Source organism: Grus americana, chromosome 7, assembly GCF_028858705.1.
Source record: "Grus americana isolate bGruAme1 chromosome 7, bGruAme1.mat, whole genome shotgun sequence".
NCBI lineage: Eukaryota > Metazoa > Chordata > Aves > Gruiformes > Gruidae > Grus > Grus americana.
This window is the reverse complement of record NC_072858.1, coordinates 40,944,237-40,957,031: the sequence shown is the minus strand read 5'-3', so window position 1 is coordinate 40,957,031 and position 12,795 is coordinate 40,944,237. Positions and strand designations below refer to the sequence as shown.

General features: G+C 46.0%; 1 protein-coding gene across 16 annotated transcripts in view; it reads left to right on the top strand.

Annotated features, from left to right (window-relative positions):
* SGMS1 (sphingomyelin synthase 1) overlaps window positions 1-12,795 on the top strand; it is a 96,204-nt gene that overhangs the window by 39,570 nt on the left and 43,839 nt on the right. For 3 of the 16 annotated variants that reach the window (XM_054831076.1, XM_054831079.1, XM_054831065.1), the window contains one exon: window positions 12,075-12,225. The exons of 10 other annotated variants lie outside the window; for them this stretch is intronic. The gene's annotated coding sequence lies outside the window, so the exon portion shown is untranslated. Of the gene's footprint in view, window positions 1-1,063; window positions 1,367-12,074; window positions 12,226-12,795 lie in introns of those variants that run through there. 3 more of the 16 variants (XM_054831067.1, XM_054831085.1, XM_054831068.1) reach the window with 3 other exon arrangements.

Here is a 12,795-nt window from a genome sequence, read left to right as displayed (position 1 = left end):
GTGGGATTAGGTTTGCTTTGCTCATAAATGGGTGAAGATTAGGTTGCAGGTTCTAAAATTATTTGCACATGGTAATCCAAACTGTCCTTTAAAAAACCCCAAACAACACACAAACACACAACCCCACTCCAAACGAACAGCCCCACCAAACCCAGAAAACTAGACGCTAACGTGCAGGAAGCATCGGTCAGGGGTTTTTAATCTGTTTGCCATTCAGAATACTGAAGCTCATCTGAGAAGGTTTTGCAAACCACAAGTAGATACCCTGCAAGCATCTGTTGGCCTCAGAGGTAAAATTCTCACCAAAGCTAAATTTGCAATTCAGGTCTTACCGTTCACACAGGCTTGGCTGCTGGAAACTTGTTAGGTGATGCTTTCTCTTTTCTTCCCACCCCCCATCAGTTGTTTTTTAACCTCTGGTTGTTATATGCAGTTACTGGTTGCATCTTAATTAGAAATATCTGACATACCTCCCAAGAAAACCTCTTGGTTTTGCATTCAGGTATGCTGATGTTTGTTAGAATTCTGATTATTTAAAAAAAAAACCACTTGTCACTTAAATCCATTTTCTCTTCTATGCCTAAATACCCACTGCTAACTTCATTGCATTAAAACAGCAGTGGTATGATTTGGTCAGCCTGAAACTGAAGGCTGCAAATGCAGTAGCTCCTCGCCTAATGTAAACAGTGGGTATAGTCTTTGCAGTTGTACGGGAGAGACCTTGAACCTCTTCTTGCACCTTGTTTCCAAACTCTTCTGGGCCCGTTTTCTAAGTGCCTTAAAGCACAGCTAGTACAAATCCTGCTAAAGCAGTGTAAGTCTGGCTAAACTTTGCCCTGCCAATTTGATTTTTGCTTTAGGAGAGGGAACAGCTTTCAGAAACACAATTTATTCTTGGGGAACACACACACAGAAAAAGTGGGTTTGCTCGTGTGTAGTTCAGATGCGCTGGAGGAGACTGTGGTGAAGTTTTGCAGCGTGGCAGGATTTGCGTTTGCTGTTGCCACAGCTACGAGTGAGCTGCTGGCATTGCAGTTCCCTTAGCGGAGGGACAGAGCAGGAGTTTTCAAAGGTACCAGTGCACAGAGATGACTCATTTTGGTGCGTCCGACTGATTTTTGAATCGGTTTTTGAACGAGAGAGAATGCGACCGTGGTGTTGCTGTGCGGGCAGACATAGGGATGCAGTCTTGAGCAGGTTGGGGCTTCCTGGATTTGAGGCAATTGATCTGCAGGATGTTTGCTCTTAACAGGTGTCTGCTGTCATCTGCTATACAACGTATGTACGGGCACCTGGCTATTGGGAAGTATTGCGAGACTTCTCCGGTGTGCACGGGCACTGTTTTCTCTAGCTGTGCCAAACCAGGGTATGTATCTCTTGTTTGCTCCAAACAGGTGTTTAGTACAAAGCGCTGTTATTACTGTAATGGGACTGAATTGCCTTCTGTTAGATTTTCTTTTTTTGTCACGTGCAGTCCATCGTGCTAACGTGAGCTGTGTGTTTGCGTCAGGAGTGCTGCATGGTTAAATCCAAACAATAGGCTGCTTGTGGCAACTGCAAGTGGTGGTGGTGGGGAAAAAAAAAATCCCTCTTCTGTAATTGCAGGAAAAAAGCAAGCCTGTTTGCAGCAGGAATCAGCAAGAGTTTATTAAGTCATACTCTACTTTTCCCCCCTGCATTTTCTGCATAGATTATGATGATTTAAGTGTAAATTGCTTAGGCAGAAAAAGCACTTGGCCTGCCTTTTAGTTACTGATTGCAGTAGCATTGACTTAGCGGTGTAAAGAAATGCTATACCTTTCTGAGAATGACAGTGTGTGCGAAAACTAGTTTATTTTGAGAGTGCATTTGTGTGTTTCTACGAGCGTATCTCCTGAGCAAACTCCTGCCTTTACAAAAGACTTCTAACAAAAAAAGGTAAAATTAAGGATTCGTTCGGTAGAACCTGCTGGTGGTAGGTTTTTAGCCCAGTCGGTACTAAAAAATAGTCAAAGTGCTTTTTGGAGTGTTTTTTGTTCTCTTGTTTGGATCGTAGTGTTAACCTTGCAACTGCTAGCTGGAAGCGGAGAGTTCAGGAGCCCTTTCCAAACAGGCTAGGCTTTTGTGGCGGTTGGGGAGAAGGAAGCATGCTAAAGAAAAAGACCTAAGCTTGCAGCGTGCTGAAGAAATAAAGAGCAGCGTAATACAAGCACGATGTGGCAAGCTGCTGTAATGCAAATATTATTAAGCGCATGCAACCAATGAGTGTATCAGAAACAAAAACAAGCATCAAAAGAAAGTTGAGGAGTTTAAAGTCCACAGCTAAAGATTATTAAAACAAATAATAGCAAATTTGCCTTTGAGGACAGAAAATCGTACCCATGTTCAGAGGCAGGTGGGTTAACATCCTTTGAAGATGGGAATATTTGTATGGATGTGGGTTCAATGTCAGAGGACAGCTGTCCTGTAACCAGACATTCGCCATTTTTATCATTTTAAGTAAATGTGGAATAATAATAAGTAGATAAGACAACTGGCTTATCCCTTCATTCAGATAAGATTATAAACCATCGGCTACCTTGCAAGTCAAGCTACTGCTTTTTCCCAGCGAAAGCCTAACTTGTCTGTGCCTTTCACTTCCAGTATTTCCTGCCGCTCACGCTTATCAGCCATATTTCATAAGCTGCCTGCAACGACTGCTTTTACACACTGAACTGCTGACTCTTCATCTATCTTGAAATGGTTAACAGTAAGCTATTTCCTCTGTATTAGCTTATGCAAAATACTATTACGCCACTTCTAAAAAGTGTTAGACCTGTTGTACGGAAACAAGGTGCTCACCTGAGGAAACGGGAGATTGCAGCGATAGTTAGAAAAGTTGGAGCTGGGGAGAGGAGGACTGCGATGTGTGGCAAATTGAATTAACACAGGGATCTTAAATTGAAGTGAGGAACTGCATCTGAGATGCTGTGAGCAGGTGGCACGCTTTTTCCTCAACAAATAGCTGTAACTTCTCATGTAGGTAACTTTTAACTGGCGTTGCATCTAACAGCCTAGGCTCATGTAAGGATTTATTATTGCGCTTCATTGGTACTGTTAAGGTTTTAAATTGCTGTGTGAGAAGGTGCTTTTGTATTGATGTACCTAAGTTTTTGCCATATTGTGAAGGGCTTTGTCTGCTGTAGTTTTTTATTTTTGGAGCTATGGATATGTAGGTTTATGATTTAAAAGAAGCAAGGGAGGAGGGGAACCCTCAAAACAAACCAAACTGTGTCCTCAGTAGCTAAACTTCAGCTCTGACACGGAGGGAAAAGGTCTCACGACAGCACAGATGGAAGTGAGGTCTCGAGGTGCTGTGCTCAGCCTGTACTAACGTCCTCTCTCCAGGGAGAATGGCCATGGTCTCCTCCCTTGCTGAGGAGATACTGTGTCGGAGGGAAACCCCCAGAGCAGAGGGGTCAGCTCTGTCAGCCCCAGCGTTAGCACCTTGTGAGATGGTTTCCTGTGGTAGTGCCGCTGCGGGTGCTGGGAGCAGCTGTGAAATTGGGAATAGCAAGTGATGCCTTTGGGTTTCAAGGTGCCCAAGTCATGGGTACCACTGCATCCTATCGCCTGGTCCCGTAGATCTGCATCTGAGTATGTCTGTCTTGTCACTGTAGTTGAGTGTAGTTACTAAATGGCTATGTAGAGATCCCGTGAGGATATGTAAGCTCCCGTACCTCTTATGCCGTCCCTGTGCCCTGTTAAGGGCTCTGGAGGTGGCCAGGGAAGAGATGGTGCAGGGCACCTGGATTAGAAAGGCATAGGGCTGCTGCTCACCTTTTGGAGTAGCGAGATGAGGAGAGGGCTCCTTCGGACCCAGGCAGGCAGGGATGGTTTCCCCAGAGAACAGTCCCTTTCCTGAGCTGTGGGTCAAGGGGAAAGGCAGGCTCTTGCACAGGCATCATCAGTCGTCGCTTTGCCTTCATGCGCACCCTGCAGACTTGCAGTAGGGGAATTTAGTTTTTATTTTACAAGGAAGTGCTTATTCAGGTAGCCGGTAGAACAAAACAAGTAGCAGCTAGTGTAACAGGCAGCATATCTGGCTCAAATTGAAGAGTCTGATTTCAGAAAGGATAGAAAGATGCATAGTTCAGCTCCACCAGGCTGTGGTGAGCTTGCAGGGATGGAGAGGGAAGCTAAATGAAGGACATGTTCCTTGGTCTGATGATAATTTGGAAGAAGGGAAGACTAGGCTGTAGTACAGCCAAGAGTGCCAGAGTTGTGAGACCCAGGAATACTGCTTCTCACTGCTTTTTTGGACGTGGTTGGCCAAGGAATAAAGGTAGGTGCTGATGTGGTCAGAGTTATGGGGAAAGCCTTTTGGCAACAGCACGGTGCTATCCGCAAGTGAAGTGTATCCTTGTAGGCAGCTGCTTGTCCCAGGGACTGGCCAATTTTGTTTGGGTTTTTTTGTTTGCCTTTTGTTTTGTTTTGTTTTTTTCCTGTTGGCCTGGTGACTATCCAAAACACAGCCCTGGGGTGTCTGGGTTGCACCTAAGGTATTATCATTAAGATAATGGGAAGGAAAATAAAAGAACAATGCCTCTGCTGTCCAGTAGGTTTGCATCTGTGCTTCTACCTGGAGATCTTGGACTAGTTCTCGTCCACATAGCACCGTGATGAACATCTGCAGGTAATACCAGCTGTGCAAAGAGTCAGTCCTGATGCTGCTGCTATGAACATTGGGCAGTCTGGTCCGCACAGGGTAGGTAGGGCTTGAGCAGTTGTGTCTGTTCTGTTGGTAGAAGTGAGAGGAGTGTGCCTGGGCAGGAAACTTACTGTTGAATCACAATAGTGTGTCTGGTTTTGATGCATGAAGATGTAATTAAGGCTTGAGGAGAAGCTTTTTGAACACTTTGGAGAGTTTGGATGGATGAAATAGCTTTGCAGGGACTGATGGAGCCTGTATGAGCCTGGAGATACTTAACTCAGAAAAGCTTATACAGAGCATAGTGGCGTGGGGTACTCCTGCATTCCTGGAGTCCCACGGCCTTTAACATGGAAAGGCAAGGAAATAGGGGGTTCTGCTCCCCACTGTGGATTACAATACTTGTGAAGTATTTGTATTGGAAACTGTTATTTCCCATGGGAATCCATCTCTCCTTCCTTTCTGAGAGGCTTGCTTTCTTGCACGATCTGGTCTGATGTTGCGATATAATTTAATGCTTCCAGTACAAGAAGTTAAAACAGTGATTTAAAAAAAAAAAAAAAAAAAATCCCTGAAACTCAGAATGTCTTTTGAAATAGCACAGGCAGGAGATAATCCCTACATGGATTATTTGGTCTATTGGGTTTTGGTCTTTTTTTTTATTGGCCCTAAAAATGTCCAGAGGTTAAAATTAGAATGGCAACCCCTAATAAACATTTTCCAGTGAATTTTCTGCAGTCAGCTTTCATTTAGCACTGAAAGCCCTGGTCCATTTCCATGTGCTGGAGACAAACTGAGTAAGCACAGCTCCTTTCTCAGCGTGGCACTGGGGAGCACAGCAGATCTTGTTAGGTTTTTGCTCTTTTTTTTACCATTTCAATTTAGACCTGCACGATGGCTGTGGAAACTTGAATTTTCCTTTACTTAGTGGTGTAGCAAATATGTTCTTCCACTGTATTAACAAATAGTCACGCTCATAACTGCAAGAGAAACTAAGCAGTGCAGTGACTTAGAGGCTTATGATAAACACCTTGATATGGCAAGCAATTCATAAATAATGTAGGTCTTTTATGTCATTGATCACAAAGTCCTGTAGCCTTTCCTACCTAGGAGAAGAAGCTACTGTGACCGTCTTAGTCATGCTGTCCTGTTGCCCGGTGTATTTAAGGAAGTAATGCAGTTATTTTTGTCACTAGATGAACGATCCAAAACTATAGCGAGGTTCCTGTTGGGTGAGCCTATCATAAAAAGGCTGGCTGTGCTGTGTGGATTTTATGTTGTTCATCATTCATGCACCCAGTGTTGGAATAAGGATGTTCCCTGGGTATGAGTTTATGCTTTTCTGAATTGGGACCACTCAGAAAATACGTATGGGGGGGACAGGTTGTAGCTGCCTCAGCTATATGCCTATACAAAGCATATCTGCCTCCCTCTTGACTGCTATACAGTTTCCATTTATACCTCTCTCTGTATCTCTGTGTGCGCCTATGTTTTCATTGGGTTTTTTTCTCCAATACCCACAAACCCCTGAAACTTCAGCAAAATGTTCATTATTGTGCTAGCAGCAACCGCACAGGCCGCTTTGACGGGAGGATCTAATAAACCGGTAATGTGCTGGACATCCTAGTGTCCCTGTTTGTTTTGCAGAGCAGCTGCTGTGTCTGAATGCCAGATGCAGTCTGCTGGCGTCTCACGGCTTGAGTGTGACGCTTGTAGAGGAGCCGCTCTATTACTGTGGAAGGCGACTGGCTTCGGCAAGCAGGGTAGCATGTAGAAAACCTTTCTGGCTGGACCCAAGTCTGCTTTAATCACTAAATAGCCCTGAAACCTGCTGCACGGTACTCCTTAGAAATAATCTGAGCTACTCTTTACCTAAATAGAGTGCCAAGAGTATCAAAAAGATGAAACACAAATGTAGAGGCTCAGCGTTACCAGCCTTCGGGCAAGAAAATACGCTTGTGTTCATGAAAGCAGCTCATGGCAGTATTACATATAAATAGCAGTCCCTCTCTGAGGCTTCTCCCCATTGCCTGCAGCCTGAATTGGATGGCTTCCTGGTGGCGGTGGCCACTGCTGGTGAGATTAAATGGCAGATTAATTGTCTGGGAGTAACCAAGAGTGGTTTGATAATAGACGACAGCCTGTCTTCACCCTTTCGCAGGGGAGATGGAGTTTGGGGGTGCTGCCACTCCAGCTCCTTCTACAAGAACCAAAATCGCCGATGTAACTAAATGCCAGTGCTGATGCGCATTATAAAGAGTTGCTACTGGCAGTGAGGAGATGAGTTAGGCTGTAATTAGCAGCTTCTCTTTTCCCTTGCAAGTCCAGAGAGGATTCTGTAGTTATTTCTGTGTTTAGTTGGTTCTTTCTTTATTGGTTTTAATTCAGTATGAAAGAGTAGCTTATACCGCCCAAGAGAAAAGTACCATATAAATGGGGTTTCTTGTGTGCTAAGAGTGCTGCAAATGCAAAGAAACAAACTCCTTAGCCTCACTAGAATGAGTTGCTTTGATGTTTTGAGATGTTGGTCTGATTTTCGTGTTCACAGCTGTTGGATTTTTAAAGACAAAACTGTAGATGAGCCGAGAATCTGAGCCCTGGTTAAGAGCAGGAGATCGGTGCAGTGAATTTATATTGCTTCAGGGCTGTCTCTTTGTGCGTCTGTTGCGTTATACTAAAATCTAGCATGGCAGCTATAAAGAAGTGGTCTCTAAAAACCTTCCCTAGCTCCAGTATAAAACATGGTATTGCTTGGAGCGATAGACCCTACCAGAAAATGTACCTCGAACCTAGCTTCAGAGCTGGCCCAGCTTGGAGCAGGCACTGGACTGGCCGAACCCCAGAAGCCCTTTGCCACATGGGGCTCTCTGAGGGTCTTGGCACTGGACTTGATGACACAAGGCTAACGTTGAAAAATACCTATGGCAAGAAGCCAGAATTGATGGCCTTTAAACCCCTGTGAACAAGCACATGCAGCAAGTTGGTTGAAAAACTGTAGTGTTGTCTTTTTTTAGCTGGGTGAAGAGACCGCAAGTGCTCTGGCCTCAAACGTGACAGTTGTCATGGTAGATCTCAGCTGTGCTCTCCTTCTCCCCACTCAGCGTGCTTGCTCTATTTGGAAAGAGAGGAAAAGGAGGAGGAGGTGTGCTAAACTGAGAACCAGTCAAGACAAATGCGCTAACGGTTGGATAGAAACATGTTTTATCTTGAGCTTTTGTACAAAAACCTGAACGCTGCATGGAGACTTCCCTGTTCCTGAACTTCTTTTTAGGGTGAAATCTCAGTAGGTGGGATCAGCTTTGTACTTCCCTCTGTTACTGATGACCCCCACTGGCCTCTCTTTGCCAGACTACCTCCAGCTGTGGGAACAGGGAATGTTGGAGATTACAGCTTTAATTTATCTCTTAGCCTAAAAAATCAAAATCTTTAAAACTTCTGGTCTCTCAGACCAGCAAGAAGTAGGTATCTGCCAAGTCAATAAAGATTTTAGCTAGTAAACCTAGCTTTGACACCTCTTGCTTTGTTATAAAAGAGGAGAATCATCCTCTGGTTTTTAGAGGTGACACAACATTTTTGGAGCTGAAGGGGCTTTTTTAAAGCATTAATCAAAAAGGTGATGTTAAAAAAAAGAAAAAAGCAAAACTTGAGAGAGATGGAAAGTGTAAGAGAGATTTAAGGAATCTGATGATACCAGGCAGTCTGATGAAACACCTCCTGACTGGTCTGTTAATGTTCCCAGTCTCTGACCCCTGTGTCACATTGAGAAAGCAGAGTTTGAGCCAAACCATAACAAAGGTGAGCTAGCAAGTGCTGGAAACTGAATCTCAACATCAAGAGTGAGCTATGGCGTGTGTTAGTTGTCTACTGCTGAGCTGGTGTGTGATCTATCAACACAGTGACATTGTGGGTTTCTGCCAGGACTGAGATGCTGCTTCTGAATACTTGTGTTTATCACAAACGATATCTTGGGTGCGCAAATGAACTGGCAAAATGATCAGAGCCCGCGGACTGGCAGAGGTTGGCGGGGACCTCTGGAGGTCATCTTGTCCAACCCGCCCTGATCAAGCAGGGTCACCTAGAGCTGGTTGCCCAGGGCCGTGTCCAGTTGGGTTTTGAATATCTCCAAGAATGGAGACTCTAAAACCTCTCTGGGCAACCTGGTGCAGTGTTCAACCACTCTCACAGTAAAACAGTTTTTTCTTATGGTCTGATGTGTTTCAACTTGTGCACTCTTGTCCTGTCACTGGGCACCACTGAGAAGAGCCTGGCTCCTTCCTCTTTGCACCCTCCCTTCAGGCACTTAAATACATTGATTAAAATCCCCCCTGAGCCTTCTCTTCTCCCACCTGAATATTCTCAGCGCTCTCAGCTTTTCTTCATAGGAGAGATGCTCCAGTCCCTTAGTCATCTTAGCAGCCCTTTGCTGGACTCTCTTCAGTCTGTCCATGTCTCTCTTGCACTGAGGAGCCCAGAAATGGACCCAGCACTCCAGGTGTGGTCTCACCAGTGCTGAGCAGAGGGGAAGGATCACCCCCCTCAATCTGCTGGCACCACTCTTCCTAGTGCCCAGGGTGCTGGTGGCCTCCTTTGCTATAAGGCTGCATTGCTGGCTCATGGTAGCTTGTCGTCATCCCGAACCACAGGTCCTTCCTTCTTCACAAAGCTACTTTCCAGTCCATCAGCCCCCAGTCTGTACTGGTGTTTTGGGGTCATTCTTCTCCCGGTGAAGGACTTTGCCTTTCCTTTATTTGAACACTATGAGGTTCCTGTCTGCCCTTTGCTCCAGTCTGTCAAAGTTCATCCAAGTGGCAATGTGACCGTCTGGTGTACTGGCCATTCCTCCTAGTTTTGTCATGAGCAAACTTGCTGAGGGTACACTCTGCACATTGTCCAGGTTATTAATGAAGGGGTTAAACAGTATTGGCTCTCATATTAACCCGTGGGCTGACTTTGTGCCACTCATCACAACCCTCTGAACCTGGCTGTTCAGCCAGTTTTCAGGCCACTTCACTGTCTGCTTGTCTAGTCCTTACTTTGTCAGCTTGTCTGAGGATGTTATAAGAAACCGTGTTGAAAGTCTTACTAAAGTCCAGGCAGACAACATCCTCTGCACTCCCCTCATCCACCACGCCAGTTGTTTCATCCATACGAGGAGATCAGGCTGGTGAAGTGTGATTTTTTTTTTTTTCCCCCTCTGTTTGTTTTTTTTTTTTCTCCCCTTCATAAATCCATGCTGACTACTCCTGATTGTCCTCTTGTCCTTCATGTGACTGGAAATGGTTTCCAGAATTAGCTGCTCTTTCCCAGGGTTGAAGTGAGGCTGACTGACCTATAGTTCCCCAGATCCATTTCCTTGCCCTTCTTGAAGACAGGGGTGACATTTGCTTTCCTCCAGTCATCAGGAACCTCTCCCAATTGCTATGATAATCAAGTGTGGCCATCAGCCAGCTCCCTCAGCACTTGTGGGTCCATCCCGTCTGGTCTTGTGGACTGGTGCATGTACAGTCTACTGTTCCCTACCCTGATCCCCTTCTATTTAAGGGCAAGTCTTCCTTGCTCAGGACTTCCCCTGTGGTCGCAGGGGCCTACAATTCCTGAAGGTTGGTCTTACAGTCACCCTTCGCATCCCTTGCCAGATTCAACTCCAGATGGGCTTTGGCTCTCTTAACCGCATTCTGCGTGATCAGCATTCCTGGATTCCTCCTGGGTCACCTGCCCCTGCTGCTGGACTTTGTTTGCACTCGGGTTTGGTCAGGAGCTCCTTGCTTCTCTGTGTAGGCCTCCTGCCACCTCAGCTTGATTACTTGCTTGGTGGGATGGACCGTTCTTCAGCTTGGAGGAGGTGATTCTTTAATATCAACCAGCTCTTCTGGACTCCTCTCCAAGGCTGCATCCCATGGGATTCTTCAGGCACATCCCTGAAGATGCCAAAGTCTGCTCTCCTGTAGTTGAGGGGTGTGATGCAGCTTTTTTCCCCAGGTCCTTCCTTTTGTGGTCCTGAACTCTATCATCTCATGGTCACTGCAGCCAGGGCTGCCCCGACCTTTGCATCCCTGACCAGTTCTTGCTTGTTTTGTAAGTATGAGGTCCAGCAGAGCACCTCTCCTTATTGACTCCTGATCACTTGTGTTAGGAAATTGTCATCAGTGCACTCCAGAAATCTCCTCAGTTGCTTCTGCCATGCTGTGTTGTCACTCCAGCAGATATCAGGGTGGCGAAAGTCCCCCTTGAGCACCCATCCTGTCCTTCATAAAGAGCCAGTGTGCATCCAAATGCTCATCCAGTCACAGAATGGCAGGTGTTGGAAGGGACCTCTGGAGATCATCTAGTCCAACCCCCTGCTAAAGCAGGATCACCCAGAGCAGGTTGCACAGGATGGCATCCAGGAGGGTTTGGAATCTCTCCAGAGAAGGAGACTCCACAACCTCTCTGGGCAGCCTGTCCCAGTGCTCGGTCACCCTCAGAGGGAAGAAGTTATTCCTCATATTGAGATGGAACTTCCTGTGTTCCAGTTTGTGCCCATTGCCCCTTGTCCCGTCACTGGGCACCACTGAGAAGAGTCTGGCCCCTTCCTCTAGACACCCACCCTTTAGATATTTGTAAGTGTTGATGAGATCCCCTCTCAGTCTTCTCTTCTCCAGGCTAACCAGCCCCAGCTCTCTCAGCCTTTCCTCACACGAGAGATGCTCCAGGCCCCTCCTCATCCTCGCAGCCCTCGGCTGGACTCTCCCCAGTAGTTCCCTGTCTGTCTTGAACTGGGGAGCCCAGAACTGGGCACGGAACTCCAGATGCAGCCTCACCAGGGCAGAGCAGAGGGGGAGGAGAACCTCCCTCGACCTGCCAGCCTTGCCAATCGTTGTGAGTTATCCCACCACATCTCCGTGATCGCAGAGATTGTAGGCAGACCTCCTGCCTGTTCCCCACGCTGTGCGCAGTGGTGTATGGGCACTACAGAGGCACCCAAGGGTGCAGAGTTCCCAGAAAAGGTATGAGAGCTTTCCCCGCAACGCCCCGCAGGCACTTCCATATCTGTGTACGCGCCTTCAGGTGTGTGAGTGAAGGTGGCTTTCCTGAAGTCTAGTTGGACATGCAAAAATGCACGTGAGCTGCCAGGATGGCAGTCTTTGCCGAGCAGAAATAGCACGTCTCCTGGCAAAAGCCAGGAATATGTGAGAAGCTCCCTATTATTGGATGGATGCAATATTTATCTTGGATCATTCAGCCTAGCTTTAGTGTCTGACTCAACATTGTGCATGTAGCTGTAGAAAAATAAAGACTTTATTTCTGTCTGATATTCTCCCCAACTTACGTCTTTCCTAATGTAACCAAATATCTACAGCAGGGCTGTATTTCCTTCTCCTTCTCTTCTGGCGTGTGTCTATATATATACCCTGTGACGTTGCAGGAGTGTTTGCTTTGGAAGAAATCTCTCCATCTGAGCCAAACAGAAACCGAGCGTGCAAAATAAAGCGTTCCTTTCTTCTCCTCCTGGTGGGAAGAGGGGCCTGAAGAGTGAGAGAAAATTATCACCTGGGAAGGACAGGAAGCCTGTGAAGGTAAATGGCTTTTTCTGTTTAACTAATCTAGTAAGGAACACCCCCACAAAACTGCGAACTTTTAATTATGGGATTGGATTGGGAGGCGGAGGTGTTAAACACTTGGGGGGGGGGGGCGGGCGGTATTTTGGAAAGGACTTGTGAAACAAGTTGATGAAAGCCTTTAAGTTTGAGGACAGTGGTTCTTTAATTATCCAGCAAGACTGTCTCATCAGCTGCTTGCATGCACAGCATCAGTGCTCAGGGATTGCTTGTCCCCCCTCACACCCATTTGAGAGGTGCAGCAGCAAATTTAAAATTACAGCGATTTGCATAGGTGATGCAGAGAGGCTTTTTCTCCCCCCCCACATTGTTATTGTACTATGGAAGTGATTTCATTACAGTAAAACTGAATTTCAACTCGTCTTTGGATTTCTAAGCAATTCAGAGCTCTGGCTTCTCAAAAACTTCTGAAGACTTTCCATTTTTATTGTGCTCAGTCTAAATCTAAAACAATGAACTTGGGTGAAAATTTTATCAAGGTGTAAACTGAATAATCTGTTCTGCTTGTAGGATAGCTTGCAAAATAAG